This window comes from Schistocerca serialis, chromosome 8 (assembly GCF_023864345.2).
Source record: "Schistocerca serialis cubense isolate TAMUIC-IGC-003099 chromosome 8, iqSchSeri2.2, whole genome shotgun sequence".
NCBI classification, from domain to species: domain Eukaryota; kingdom Metazoa; phylum Arthropoda; class Insecta; order Orthoptera; family Acrididae; genus Schistocerca; species Schistocerca serialis.
In genome coordinates this window covers 193,068,882-193,085,799 of record NC_064645.1, presented here as the reverse complement: position 1 = coordinate 193,085,799, position 16,918 = coordinate 193,068,882, and positions in this window count along the sequence as shown.

Here is a 16,918-nt window from a genome sequence, read left to right as displayed (position 1 = left end):
CCTATTTATAGGCGGCTGTGTACCTCTGTTTTCCTAACACACTGCTCTGACTCACTTACAACACCTAGGCTGCGCCAGTGGGCCCCTTCTGCCTGTAACTTGCGCCGTGCAATCGGCTGCATTTTCTCTTTTCAGCGGTTCGATGGCCTTGTGGCCTCTATTCTACCTCACAACCGCTGGTCTGAGTAACTTACTGTCATCAGGCCTGCGCCTGGCTGTAACTTGCGCGTTCTGAAATATTGCACCAAAACTGACTTTTCCTATCCCAAACGGCAGAGCCGCCACAGTATGAACAGCAGTATAACTTATTTAACTGGTACCCTTTATTTTTTATTCGGTAATTTATTTCATATCCTGAAGACCTATTCAAAATTGTATCACAATGTACCGTTCATCGAAACACAACGTTATTAAGTACATAACGCAGCATTGACGTTGATGCTCCCAGCGCTTAGTGTAGGTACTTGGGGTAATGGAACACATCCACGTGCTAACGTTGACAGAGGAAAAATGTAAATATAAGTAGAATGCACATCCATCGTCAGTTGAAGAGTTGTATGAGTAGAACGCACACTAACGAAGAGAAGGTAGAAATGTTACTCATCTATGGGGATTATAAGTTAGCAGAACGCTAATTGCAATACTGTTTTCTTACGTATGTGAACATTCATTACAGTAGTTTTGTCCTTTTAGATACTGTTATGTAGAGCAGGCATGCAGTACAGGCTGTCCTTCCTATAAACTACATCGACATAACGTTTCCTTTATTGTTGTTGTTGAAGGTAGGCGAAACGCTACGCAGGAAGCTGACCTGTATAGAGAGCGATATCCTGGCAAGAACCCACTTTCCTGACGGATGTTGTCTCGTCTTGTTTCGTCGTTTCAGGAAACAGGAAGTTTCAACACTTGACAACGCAATCGTCGTAGCACTCGCACAGATGAAACTACTGAGGTTATTGTTGTCGCTTCCGTTGCTATGAATCCACATATGAGCATATGGCGTATAGACTAGGAGATTGGCATTCCTAAAACCAGTATACATCGTATTCCTACACGTCATCGGTTCCACCTTACCATGTACACCTACATCAAGAACGGCATGGGAATAATTTCAAGAATCGTATACAGTTCTGGCAGTGGGCACGGCATCAAATGCTGGCCAACCCGAACTTCTTCTTCAATGTTCTATTTACCGATGAATGTTCCCCCTCATAAATTGTTGTAGCAGCATCGACGCTGAACTTAATTGCCCACATTCTCCACAATGTACGGCTTCTTGCACTCTTGCAACTTGAATTCTTGCGTCATTGTTAGTGTCTGCCAGTACCATTAACAGTATACGCCCCTCCCCCCTTCTCGACTACGATAATCAGTCGTTTATAAATGATTGCCTAGATATTACTGGCCATTGTTATTATACTGGACACGCATTCCGTGAGTTCTTTAGCTACCTCCCGTAGGGCTCCACTATTGTTCTATACATTATACTCCAGGTTCGTTAGTTGCGTGGTGTACCACTCTACTGTGGTTTACACATCTTTTACTGTATCCCGAACATGATGTCCATCTTCTTCGTCTGCTGCCCCAAATAAGGTTTCTAGCAAATTCCTACCTTTGTTGTCCTATCCCCTACTTCTACGCACAGTTGCATGCGGAACTTAATCCGTCACTTGTATCAACTGTGCTTTTAACTTCTCGCACGAAAGTTACAGCTCCTGGTATTCGTCGTTAATGTCAGAGAAAATGGCTTTATTCAATGCCGCCTCGTGTAACTCCTTGAACCTCATTTCTAACTTTTCATACCTCGGAAGTGATGACTAGTCAGCAACACTTCTGCTCGCCTGCAGATGAGGTCTGCGTGGCCCTGGTTAAGCTATGGTTACTCCTTTGTGTTTTCGCTTCAGAGTCGACGTGGGCAACTTCGCAAAAATTGAAATATCTCTTATGGATTTGGTACTGAAATGAGATCCATGGGACTAGTCCATTTTGAAAGTCTCTGAGCTCTCTAAACGGCTCACTCTGTGCTTTCTGACTAATGACAAAAGTCCGGCCTTCGGTCACTTTGTACTGGCGAATCCACCTCTTGTGAAATCTAGTGTTCAATACCGCATTTTTCAGAGGTTTCCGAATACATCCGTTCAGATAGTGTGTGTTGTAAATACAAAATCAAATAGGTGTAATGCTGGAGTAGATTTAATAATGAATAAAAAACTAGTACCGGTAAGCTAATATAAACAGCATAGTGAACGCATTATTGTGGCCACGGGAGACACGAAGCTCGTGCCTACCACTGTAGTACAAGTTTGTATGCCAACTAGCTCTACAGATGACGAAGAGATTGATGAAATGTATGATGAGGTAAAAGAAATTATTCAGATAACGAAGGGAGACGAAAATTTAATAGTCATGCGTGACTGGAATTCGATAGTAGGAAAAGGAACAGAAGGAAACGTAGTAGGCGAATATGGGATGGGGGTAAGAAATGAGAGAGGATGCCGCCTGGTAGAATTTTGCACTGAACATCACTTAATCATAGCTAAAACTTGGTTTAAGAATCATAAAAGAAAGTTGTATACATAGAAGAATTCCGGAGATACTAAAACATACGTAGTTACACTACACCGTGGCGACCTTATAAACAGGACTTGTGTGCAACTAAGGCAGACAGGTACGAAACAATTAAAACATCAAGAGTCCTTCGGAAGTCAACGCGAGTCTTCGTGGAGTCTTCACCAGCCAGCGGTGACTTCACGGGTATGGGCATCTGATGGAGAGCAGCCAAGCAGTAGGGTCACGCAGTAATACCACGAGAATTCCCATCTGTTGGGCAGCAGCTGAACGCTGCAAACCCCCGACAACCTTTGTCTCCCTAAACTAACAGGCCCAGTACGTCAGCAGGGGGGCGTTCCTCCAGCTGGTATTAGAGGTGTTGCTGAGGCCTTCGCCTGTCTACGGTGGGGCCGCGCGTGGTTGCAGGCAGTGACGTCTCCGGTGTTCGACTCAGCGTCCTGCCGGTTGCGGAAGCGGGGTCGCAGCATCTCAACGGCTGCATCGACGGCTGTTACTTCCGCAGCCCATAGCAGAACACTGGTCATCGAGAACTACAAACTACAATATTAGTGTCCGGTGAGTCTGTTTTAAGTTGGAAGTGGAGTGTTGTACATAGGGAGTGTGCTTTTAATAGGATTGTTGATTAAAAGTCTGCGTGTGTAACTAGTTAATATCTTACAATAATGTCGGGAAGTGAAATGTCAGAAGAAGTGCAATCTGTGTCCGATAGGAGCATGAGATCCCTTTTTAGGGTGATCGCTAAATTAAAACAATCTAACAGGGATATTTTAGCTGAATTAAAACAATCTAACGAAGAATCTACTAGCAGATTAAAAGAGGAACTAAAACAGGAATTAAAACCATCTAACGAAGAATCTACGGCTAGATTAAAAGAGGAACTTAAAGGGGAGCTAACAAAATCTACAGACAGGTTACAGGAACATCTTAATGAAACCAGTCCAGAATTAAGTGATAAAATAGAGGCTTGGAAAGTTGAAATGTAGGAAAAACTAGTAGGACTTAGTAGTAAGATTGCTGATAATTGTAAAACGTTAGAAGAACATACCCACGAATTGCGTGAGGAAAAAGTTCGCATGCGAAATGATGTTACTGACTTAACCATGAGACTAGATAATGTCAATGTCTTAGTTGTAAATGAAATAGAGAAAAATAACGATATGTTACGAGATGAATTTTCTATGCAAACAGGAACTGTTCGTAGAGAATTATTAGAATCTATTAAAGAGGTTTCTACCAAACCTGTAGAGATTTCTTCAATAGATAATGTAGAATTAGAGACATTAACTCGTGGAGTAGAAGAAGATCATACTGAAATAGAAAACATGAAATTTTTAATTACTGAAATATGCAGTAACCTTGAGATTTCCAAAGATAATAATATTGACGAAGGTACAGACCGTTCACATCGTGATCACAGTGAAGATCGATATTAGCTAACCTTGTATCCAGTACAGAAATGCGAATACAGGAAATTAATAAACGGTTATTGGAATTAGATAATAATGAAAACATTTCACGTAATAGAAGTAATAACGTAATCAGAGAGAACAGTCGCAGCGTGTTTGCTAGCTCGGACAACAATACAAATAAAGAAATCACGGGAAGCAAATCCGACGCAACTCAGTCTCTGCAATCTAAACAAAATCCAACTATGTCTCTCGCAGAATGTTGGGATGATATAACGATAAATTCAAATGTAGCAAGTCGATTTCCTGTATTCAAACCAAGAGGCGAACTTCACCCTATAATCTTTATAAAAGCTTTTGAAACTTCATTATCTCCTAAATGGAGTAATGAAAAACGGATTCCATTTGTAATAGGAGATTTAGAAGCAGAAGCTGCGGAATGGGCAGTACTGCATAGAACTGAATTTAGGGACTGGTATAAATTTGTTAAGCAGTTTAAACAAAATTATTGCTCAAGAGGAAAACAACAACACTTAACTATAGAGTTGTTAGACCCTCTTCCTTAATCTAAACGGTCGGGAGGTTATAGGAATTATATCGAATGGCATTTAAACAGTGCTAAATTAATTGAAGAACCAATTATTGAAAGTCAACTAATATGAGTCCTAATTAGTAGGTTACCGTATTATGTAAAGGAAAGAATGATAGAAAGGGAATGGTCACAACCTTGCAAATTATTAGGATATTTAGAAAAGTTACATATACTTAATAGAGAATGGGAAGACGAGAAATTTAGATTTGGTAGAAATGGCAATTCTCGAAATAATAATAATTCAGAACCCCAAAAATTTAACAACAACAATCATAGCCGATTTGGTTATATAAAACGTCAATCTAAAGATAAAGAGAGCCAACAAAATCGGGGTAATACCTCTAAAATGCGGAAATTACACAACAACGATAATGAGATAAATCATCCTCAAGTAATTAATGAAGGTCAAGTTGTAGGTGACGTTATCATAGAAAGTTCGGAAGACTAGTAAAGTCCTTTAGTACGGGTCGACTAAAGGGAACTGTTACTCAAAATTATACAAGACGGAATTGCAATTTATCATTAACCTGCCAAAAGGAAGGTGATTGGCAACAAGATTTACTTCTGATTCGGTTAGCGAAGTAAGCATTTTAGCTAAAGAATTATTTCAACTTAAAAGCAAATATTGGAATTTCCGAACCTTACCTGTAACTGGGGTGAAAATTATAGGAGTTACTGGTAAAAGAAGTCAAAATATTACTGAGGAAGTTTATTTAACTTTTGAAATTTCTAAACAATTAATTTCTCACTCTGTACTTGTCGTAGCCAACTTAAATGTAGCCAAAATTTTAGGTATAGATTGGTTATGTAAATATAAAGCTATATTAGATTTTAAAGACACTTCCTTAACCATTCATAAGGAGACATGTGCTTTTAAAGTGAGGTTTTCTAATAATCAAGTACCTGAAAATTGCTACTAATCCTTACAGATTAAGTACACCCAGACCATGAACCTATTAATAGATTCTAGTGATCTTCAATATGAAGTATACCAATGTGAGGCTAGTAATAGTATTGAAACCGAAGTGAGAGAAAAATGTTATTCTACGAATTGTCTATCCAAACAAGAAAAGGAAGATTTGGAATTTTTATTGTTCGAATTTACAGCCGTCTTCTCAGATGAACTGGGAAGAATCAAAGATTACTTTTGTAAACTTAAGATTAAAGATAAAAAACCATTCTTTAAGAAACCTTATCCCATTCCAGTACAATTCAAAAAACCGGCTAGTAGAGAAATAAGTAAGATGCTAGAACAAAATACTATCGAACGATCATATAGTGTTTTAACAGTCCTTTGTGGGTAGTTAAGAAAGCTAATGGTGGGGTACGATGGGTTCTGGATGCTCGTGAATTAAACAAAATTATGGAGATGGAAAGAGACAGACCTATTCCTATGGAGAAGGTGCTTCTTAAGATTGCTGGTTCTCGTTATATTAGTACAATGGATTTAAATGCTGGCTACCATCAAGTCATATTACACCCGTATTCAGGGCAATATATGGCTTTTCTTTTTGAATGCAGATCAAATCAATTCCAAGTTTTACCTTTTGGACTTAATATATATGTGTCAACTTTCAATAGGGCGTTAGACTCTGCTTTGGGTCAGCAACTATTACAGAAGATTATTTTACATGTAGATGATATTTTGGTACCCACTAAAACGTGGGATGAACACGTAACGATATTACGGAAATTGTTTGACCGTTTAATTGACAGAGGAATTACTTTAAAATTATCTAACACGTAACGCTATTACGGGAAGTGGTTTGACCGTTTAACTGACAGAGGAATTACTTTAAAAATATCTAAGTCTTACTTCGGATAGGAGGAAGTGAGATTTTTGGGGCATATAGTGGACGGTAAAGGAATTAGGCCGGACCCAGCACGTATTGAAGCTATTACTCGATGCCCGAGTCCTAGAAATTGGGAACAACTGAAATCTTTCTTAGGAATGGTAGGATTTCTGAGAAGATTTCTTCCAGGGCAGGATATTGTTAATCCAAAATTACTCGATTTATTAAAAGAGAAATCAGTATGGCTCTGGGGAAAAGAGGAAGAGGAAGTTTTTAATAAGATGAGAGGAGCATTAACAGAAGCTAAAATGTTATACCATCCAGATTTCAATCAGGAATTTTGTATGTGTATGGATGCCTCTGATTATGTTGTGTCTTGCGTACTGTTCCAAGGTGATCTGACCAATGACAAGGGACAGCCTATTGGATTCGCTAGTAGAACTTTAAATAAACATGATAGAAATTATTTTGTAACCGAGAAGGAAGCTCTCGCAGTGGTATGGGGTTTTCAAAGATTTAGACGGTTATTAATTGGAAGAAAAACAATTGTATATGCTGATCATCAGGCTTTAACCTTTTTAAACAATTGCCGGTTACTTCACCATAGATTATTACGTTGGGTATTATGCTTGCAGGAATTTCGGTACGAAATTAGTTATATAAAAGGATCTTAAAATGTAGTTTCGGATGCTTTGTCGAGACTTCCAGTAGGAATGGAGAATATGAAAATTGCGGAACAACCAGGAACAAATTACCATGTTTATTTCCTTTTAACTCAGAAGAACGAACGTAAGGTTAAACGGATAGTAACTGCTATTGAATGCAATCAAAGAAATAACGATCAATATAGGGAACTTATACAAAACCTTAATAAAGGGGAAGAAACAGTTAACACCTGGGGTGTGTGGTTATATTTCAACGACTTGTTGTATTGAAAAGCACAGAGGGAACACCAGAGATGGAAAATCTGAATTCCGAAAACTGTTGTGTACGAATTAATTACTTATATTCATGAAGATTAAGGGCATTTTGGAATTTATAAATGTATTAAACATCTAATGAAGTATTATTATTTTAAAAATATGTCCCGTATTGTGGGAAGTATTATTTGGACTTGTGAAACCTCTCAAAGGGTTAAACTTAATAATAAATCGAAGCGTTATAAATTATATGCTGTAATTCCTCGAGGTCTATGGGATCTACTACCATTAGATTTTTTCGGCCCTCTGCCTCGTAGTTCAGGAGGATTTACTTACGTGTTTGTTGTAATGGAATGTTGGTCCAAACCTGTGAAACTATATACTTTGAAACGATCGAATACAGCAAGCGTTATACACTGTCTCACTCGAAATTACTTTGTTAACTGGGGCATTCCTAAACGACTTTTGTCTGACAGCGGTAGTGCTTTTATGAGTCAAAAGTTTCAAGATTTGATAAAACAATATGGAATCAAACATATCTTCATTTCGAAATATCACCCTCAAAGTAATTTAGTAGTAAGAGTCATGAAAGAATTAGGACGATTGTGTAGAACTTCTTGTTCATATAAACATACTCGGTGGGCCAAACTAATGCCTGAACTCGAAAAGATATTAAATGAATTGCCTCATCTAACGACAGGATTATCAGCTACAGAAATTTTAGGCAAACGAATTATAGGTGAGCCTTTACTAGCTGCTCTACCTTGGCCACCAGTAAATGAGATCCAACAATGCATTCCAAGCGACAAAATTTACGAACAGATTGTTAAAAATTCTGAATGGAGAATTAAAAGTTATAATTAACATACTACAGAACCCTTATTTCAGGTACGAGACCTTGTATTAGTACGATCTCATCCTAAAAGATCGAAGATCAATAAGGAATGTAGAAAATTCTTATTTATCTCTGAAGGTCCATGTGTTGTTCATAAGATTGTACATCCCAAAGCGTTACTTCTTATGGAACCTTCGTCAGGTGTAATTAAAGTATTATACAGTGTCGATCAAATTAAACCCTTCACTCCTAAATAAGTTAATATTTAGTATATGTTACATATGGACGAGCGTTCATAGTATATTCATGTGAAGTTTTTCGTGATAGTTACGTGTTCTTTTAAAGAAATGACAAGAAGTTTAAACAAGTGTTCTACAATAATGTACCGGTACTTCAAAAAGGGAAAGATAATTAAAAAGGGATTTATATGGAAGAAGTTTTTGTTATTAGTTTAGAAGGAATTTTGTATATTTTATATTTACTCGGATAGTAGGAACCAAAGGGATGGTTAATAATTTTAGGGACCATGGGCGTCCAGAGCTATATGCCTTTAATAGAGATTTGTAATAGTATTAATATAGAACGCACCTAATGGGGCTCTCTCGTTTGTTTCTCCTAAATAAATTGCCATTACCCAACAAAGTGTCCGAAGGTAAAGAAAGCCGTGCCGAGATTCTAAAGAAAGTTTTGCTTGATTTCTTCTTGACATCATGCATAAATAAAGCATTATGGAAAAGAGCGACGTTAAGCAAATAGTACTATTAGTTATTGTGAGAAAGTTGTTAGTAATATATGTTTTGGAAAGAATAACTCTAGTAAATGAATAAAACTGAAACTAACCTATCACAATTTGAACGCTCTTTCCTAATGTAACAACGTTAAAGAACGTACTAAATTATTATTTACTAGCAACTATTAAATGAAAAGGAGTAATCTCCATATATTCAGTTATGAATTACAATAATAGCATAATTAAAAGTAAATGACAGATAGTCACAACATCATCATGATCAGTTATCTGCTATATTAGCAGGTCCTTTGCCTCTCCATTTTCTGCGATCCATTGCTTCCTTCTTAAGGCTGCTGTATGTTGTACCGTCCATCATGTCATCCAGTATCTGGAATCTCTTCCTTCCTCGGTTCCTTTTCCCTTCTACATAACCTTGTAAAACTGTTTTTATCAGTCTGTCATTCTTTCTTAATATATGCCCAATCCAATTTCTTTTTCTTCTCTTTATTACATCTAGTAACTGCCTTTTCTCTCCCACTCTTCTCAGTACCTCTTCATTTTTTACTCTGTCCATCCAAATTATTCTTTCCATCTTCCACCATGTCCAGATCTCAAAAGCCTCCAGCCTTTCTCTGTCTTTTTTCCTCATAGTCCATGTTTCAGCGCCATATAGAAGAACACTCCATACAAGATATTTTATGAGTCTCTTTCTGAGTTCTCTGTCCATACCGATGCAGAACATTCTCCTTTTCTTATAAAACGCCTCTTTTGCCATTGCTATCCTTGTTTTAATTTCTATAGTGCACTTCCAGTCGGTGTCTATCCTGCTTCCAAGATACTTAAAATTTTGCACTTGTTCTAGTGTTTCTCCATTCAGCACAATTTTTATTTCCTTATTTCCTCCTATTGCCAATACTTTTGTTTAATTTATGTTAATTTTCATTCCATATTTTTTTCCGTTAGTTGCAATGGTGTCCACCAAATCCTTAATTCTTTTTCCCCTGTGGCTAGAAGGACCATGTCATCAGCAAATCTCAAGCACCCTACTCTTCTTCCTCCAATTTCTACTCCTTTGTCATCTAATGAGCATTGGTCAATCATATTTTCCAAGTACAGGTTGAAAAGAGTAGGTGATAAACAGCATCCTTGTCTTACTCCTTTCCCTAGTCTGATCCAGTTTGTACTTTCTCCTCTCACTTTAACTGAAACTTTTTGATTAAGGTACAAAGAGTTTATATGTCTTCTGGTTTTCCAGTCCAATCTCTTTTCCCTCATAATAGTCGCCAGCTTGTCCCAAACCACATTGTCAAATGCCTTTTCTAAATCGATGAAGCACATATATAGGTCTCTTCCTTTTTCAATAAACCTTTCTCCCAAGATTCGTAGGAGCCCTATTGCATCTCTGGTGCCCATATTCCGTCTAAAGCCAAACTGCTCCTCACCGAGATTCTCCTCTATTACTTTTTCAAGTCTTTTATTAATTATTCTTAACATCATTTTGGCTGCATGTGAAACGAGGCTGATTGTCCTGTGCTCGCTGCATTTCTTGGTTCCTTGTTTTTTCGGTAATGGAATCATTACTGTTGTCAAAAAGTCCTCAGGCCATTCACCACTGTCATATATTTTATTACATAACCTCAATATTTCTCTTATTCCATCATGGTTCAAGCATTTTAGTATTTCTCCCGGTATTGTATTTGTACCTACTGCTTTGCCATTTTTCATTGCAGCAATGGCAGGCTTTACTTCTTCCGTTACGATGGTCGGTCCTTTCTCTTCATCACTTACACTGTTGTGTGAGTCAAGTTACAGAGTTTCTGGTTTGCTATTTGTGTCATATAGCTCTTTTATATATTCTTCCCATCTCTGGAGGACATCGTCACGATCTTTGTACACTACCTCTTCGTTTTTACTCAAAATTTCCATAGTAGCACTTCCTGGTCTGTTTTGTTCCCATGCAATAGTCTTTACTCTGTTGTATAGTAAGTCGTATCTTCCTTTCCTGTCCAGTTCTTCAATTTCATCACATTCCTCTTTTAGCCATTTTTTCCTAGCCTGCTCTGTTTCTCTTCGCAGTTCGTTATATAACCTTCGGTATATCTTTCTTGCATCTTCAGTGTTCTTGTTTTTCAATTTTCTTCTCTCCTCCATCTTGGAAATCATTTCTTGTGTGACTCATGGTTTTTTTTTGACCTTTTCCCTTTTACATATCCTATATTTTGCTGTCCTGCTTTAATGATTCCTTCTTTCAGGATATTCCAGTACTCGTTGGCATTATCAGGTGCTTCTTTGTCTCGTAATGTGTTTAGAAAGTCGCGAGACAGCATTTCTGTAATTTGTTCTTTGTTGGACCTTATCTTCTCTAGATCCCATTTCTTCACCATTGTCGCCTTTTTCAGTTTTTTCATTCTTATTTCTATTTCTGCCATAAGTAAGTTGTGGTCACTATTAATATCTGCACCTGGTAATGTGTGCACCATCTTGATTCCATTCCTGTATCTTTCTTCTACCAGTATAAAATCGATTTGGTTTCTATATTTATCCACTGGTGATTTCCTAGTGTAGAGCCTCCTCTTATGGTTCTTGAACCATGTGGTTGCCACTATCAGCTGCCTTTCCCTACAGAAGTCAATTAACCATTCACCTCTGTCATTTCTCTTTCCAAGACCATGACTGCCTACTATGTTTCCCTCTTTCCCTTCTCCCACAATGGCGTTCCAGTCTCCCATTACTATTTTGGAGCATTTTTCATTTTCGTCCATTATTCTCTCTATTACATTGTACGTTTCCTCTACAATTTGGTCATCATGTTCTGAAGTTGGCATATACATCTGGACAATCAGTAAATCTATTTGTGCCCCTTTCAGCCTTACACCAATAACCCGGTCATTTGCATAGTCTACATATTCCACACATTTAGCCAATTTCTTTGTCATAATCATTCCTACTCCATTAATTCCTTTTACTTCTCCTCCTGAGTAGTAGAATACATATTCATCTGACTGCAACTCTCCATGTCCATTCCATCTTACCTCAGCAACTCCTACGAGTCCATATGATTCTTTTCCATCTCTCTTTTAAGGTTTTCTAGTTTTCCTGCTTGTAGCAGAGTTCTAACATTCCAGGTACCAAATCTCGTTTTGATATTTTGCCTCCTTTCAAGTTGTCCCCCCCCCCCCCCCCCCCGGAGATCCGAATGGGGGACTATTTTACCTCCGGACACTAACATGAGAGGAAGCCATTTTTTGTGCATAAAATGGAGACTGCATTATGCAGGGATGATAATCTGCGGTGGTATTCCGTTGCCTTCCGCAGTTCTGGAGGCCGCCCCTAACATGGGATACAGACGCCTTTTGCAGCAGCCCGCTCCAGGTCAGATGCTGCATGAGAAGTATAGGTAGGAAAATGAAAGACCCCTAGCCCTCGAAACCTAATAGCGTCAGGGTCGGAAAAGAACAAGAGCTGGCCAAGGGTGGCCAGATAGGAAAGGTAAGAGTGAGGAGCCTGGCATAAGTAAGTGGAAGCAATGCCAGGCCTCAGCTCGGGGCCCCGTGGTCGCCAGCCACATATCACTAGGTGTGACTCCCTGAGATAAACAATATCGTCAGAAGATCCTGAAACCGAGTTGTTGTGTAGTGCTTCTAAAACAATATCGTCATAAAAGTATTGAATGTATCTAAAAGCAAGGGCTTTAGATTACGGAAAATGTGAGAAAAATATATAATATTAACATTTAAATATTGTATATAGAAGAAGTTTTATTTTCGGTTAAAACCGGACAAACTGAGCTTGTGAGTGGGGTATGTAGTGGGACGCGAAACTGAAGCGTCACCCATCCACCAGTGTCAGCCCGGTTTGCAGGTGAATATAAGTTTAATTTAGAGTTTTGTTTATGTATTTTGTAATATTTGTAATGTTTGTGAATTATCTAAGGTTTTGTATTTATTTTTATGTTTCATGTACGAAGAGGGCGGCGCAACGAACGGAGGCAGAATCTTCACTGCCGGGACCAGAGTGAAAATTGCTGACCACTATACGTCGCGTGTAGACAGCCAGAGAGCAACAGAAGATCCTGAAACCGAGTTGTTGTGTCGTGCTTCTAAAACCTGAAAAAATAAGAATTTGTTATGTATCTACAACAATGACGTCATAGAAAGTTTAATAATGTTGTAAATGTTCAGTCCTATCTTGTCAAGGCTCATGTTCACATCTATATGTAGTATACATGAAGATAATAAACGAGTGTATACTACAAAAGTTTAAATACGTGTTCCGAGAATTTATTGATGAAGAATTATATTAAGGAAGAAGTACTGCTGATTTATTTTACAAGCTTATTAATTTTTGACAACGTTTATCGCGAGTTTGAGTCTTAAAAATTTATTCAATGTGGTTTCAATATTTATTAAAGCAGATAACTTGCATTAATATAATTTCTGAGAAGAAACAAACGACATCTAAATTGAAAAAAGTCTGCCCAAACCAATTGGACTGAGTGACTTAATTCTGCGCATACGACTCAAATGATGATGTTATAATTACAGTTTCGTTCAAGAACCATTCAGAGACAACTTCAAAAAGAATTTAAATAATTTTGAAGTGTCTTGTAACTGACGTAGGTGATGAAGTCTGCACATGCTCATATGTCAAAAGAAAATCATTTATACAAAACTTACGTCGTTACACTACAACCCTGAAAAGGTCACTGCATGGTGCAGGTTTACGGCATCATTTACCATAGGGCCATATTATTTCGAACAGACAGGTGCTTCCCGTCCTGTTACCTGTACCATTAATGGTAAGCGCTATGAGTTTCTTTTGCGCAACCACGTCATTCCAGCTCTCCCACAGGGTGGATGTGTGGATGGGATCATTTTTATGCAAGATGGCCCACCTCCGGACATTCCTCATCCAGTTATGCAGCTGCTGAAGCGCCATTTCGGAAATGCTAGAATTATTAGCCGACATTTCCCTGGCCGTACCGATCACCTGATATTAATCCGTGTGACTTTTGGCTGTGGGGCTACCTGAAAGATGTTTTCTTCAGTTTTCCAGTTGCAAACTTAGCGGCATTGAAGGCACACATTGTGCAACACACTCTGAAAGTGACCCCGGAAACACTTGGATCTGTTGTGTAACATGCTGCTTTTCTATTTCATCTTGTTACAGAAAACTGTGGTCAACATAATGAACTTGTTTTGCGCCAGTCACATGGAAATCAATAATCGGATTTGATTTTGACTGACGCTTTTAATGCTGTTTTTGGCCTCAGGACAATAAAAAACCGATGTGATTGATGCTTGTTATGCGGTTTTTGGCCTCAGGAGCATTAAAAACCGATTTTTTCCGCCGATATGATATGACTTTTCCGTGGCGGATGGGCTTACGTAATTAAGAGTACATTTGTACATCCGTGCACACTGAATAACACAGCTTGTTCAACGTCAGACATACACCTTAGGGGATAAATGTATGATTCATTTGCATTTGTAGTCGACCAGTATTAAATAATGATGGTTACGGTGCCATCTATTGGTACCTTTTTTAACTATTTATTTTTATTCTGCCATACGTTTTACCCCTTCTCCCTTGAAATTTGCCGCAGTTCTGACCAGTGGTGTTAATTCTACAGTTGTTTAAAACATTAACTTTGATTATAATCACATTGTATATTGTGCATGGCGAAATGGCGCTATCCAAAATCGGCGCCGACTCAACTGTGGTGTATTACTGGCCATAAATAATCATGGGTGAACGATGGTTGCACAGATGAGTACAGGTGAATAGACGTTCAACTGTTGAGTAACTGATTGCTCAGATAAACCAAGGAGCTTCCAACTGTGTCTCTTCATCGAACGTTCTGAGAACATTTCAGCTTAAGGGCTTCAGCTGCAACCGCATTGGTCATACATCCAAGATGACGGCTATACATCGGCCACTAAGGCTGCAATTAGCACGCAATTACGGCAAATGGACGTCCGCTAAGTGGTAACAGGTCGTCTTCTCAGATGCATCAAGTTTTACGCTCCATCGGAGAGATGGCAGTTATCGTGAACGGCCCTGTAACAATTGTCGTAAGGGTTGAGGCCATAGAAAAGAGCGTTATAGTCTGGGGAATGTTTTCGTTGCATTTTCTGGAAGGCGTAATGGATCAACACCTGTATGCATTAATTCTTGGAGACCGTGGCCACAGCTACATACAGTTCCTTTTTCTTCAGCACGACTACATCTACTAGCAAGACAGAGCAACGTGTTAGTCACACAGCTCGCAGTATGCGTGCGTGGTTCGAGGAGCACCAGGATGAGTTTATCGTACTCCCCAGGCCAGGAAACTCCCCGGATTGAAACCCATCCCAGAATCTCTGGAACTAATTCGATCGTTCTGCTCGTGCAATGAAACCTACCTCAGCTGGGCACGGCACTAGAGTCGCAATGGCGCCACATATGTGACGGTAAATTTCAGAACTTAACTATCTTTTCTGCACGTCCACAATGCAAAAGGTATCTGCGCTAGAATTTGATAGGTGGTCACATTAATGTGACTTGGTCATGGGCGGCCGGTGTGGCCGTGCGGTTCTAGGCGCTGCTGTTTGTAGCCGCGCGACCGCTACAGTCGCAGGTTCGAATCCTGCTTCGGCCATGGATGTGTGTAATGTTCTTAGGTTAGTTTGGTTTAAGTAGTTCTAAGTTCTAGGAGACTGATGACCCCAGAAGTTAAGTCCTATAGTGCTCAGAGCCATTTGAACCATTTTGAACTTGGTCGTGTAATAACGATTAATTCGTACACGCAATACGTGACATTTGTTTATGTTGAGAGCAAACTGCCATTGCGAACAGCTCTTGATTGCTCTTGCTATTTTAAATGGCCTTAGATATATGCACTCTTGTTCCATGAAATGTTTTGATTTTTAAATGTACCGCTACTTTTGTTATTGCCTGTATTGGGATTGTTATCACTGACATAAAAATATTGTACAAAGCCTTTTTATTCCAGTCTTTGAACACAATATAAAGTCCTTCGACGATGACCGGTTTCAGTCAGTAATGGCCATCTTCAGATGTACACTATAAAAATATACAATCAGTTGGCAGTCTATCTTTCAAAACAAGACAGTATTTCCTATTACGATATTTCCTGATTCAAACTGGGAATGTACAGATAAAGTAAGGTAAAGCGTACCTGTTCTACACCATGCCCTAATGTGATAAAGCCGTAATGGCATCGTTAAACCATTTAAATACACTCACCAAAGCAGTGTCACATAGCAATAAATTACGGGGTAAAATAGGCCACATCGTTGACACAGGCATTTTGCAACTGGCGCTACCGTACATACATACTGAAATGTAGTAGCTAAAAGAAATACGTTTGCATGTATGTTTGATAGACGTCGCTACTGTGGTATTATATGTATTATTCATTTACGTAAGAAGGATAATACGACGAAAATACGGTAGATAAGATACTTATAGCAGATTTTAAATTTTGATGAATACTATAGAAACCAATTGTGATAAATTATCTTTCACATGTAATTTATAGGTTGCTATAGGTAGTGTATTGTGTCTGTGTGTGTGTGTGTGTGTGTGTGTGTGTGTGTGTGTGTGTGTGTGTGTGTGTGTGTATGTGAAATCTTATGGGACTTAACCGCTAAGGTAATTAGTCCCTAAGCTTACACACTACTTAACCTAAATTATCAAAAAACGGTTCAAAAGGCTCTGAGCACTATGGGACTTAACATCTATGGTCAGTAGTCCCCTAGAACTTAGAACTACTTATACCTAACTAACCTAAGGACAGCACACAACACCCGATCATCACGAGGCAGAGAAAATCGCTGACCCCGCCGGGAATCGAACCCGGGCGTGGAAAGCGAGAACGCTACCGCACGACCACGAGCTGCGGACCCTAAATTATCCTACGGACAAACACACACACCCATGCCCAAGGGAGGACTCGAACCTCCGCCGGGACCAGGCGCACAGTCCATGACTACAGCCCCCAGACCGCTCGGCTAAACACACGTGGCAGTGTATTTCGTATATTTTATTTTTGACCGTAAAGTCACCA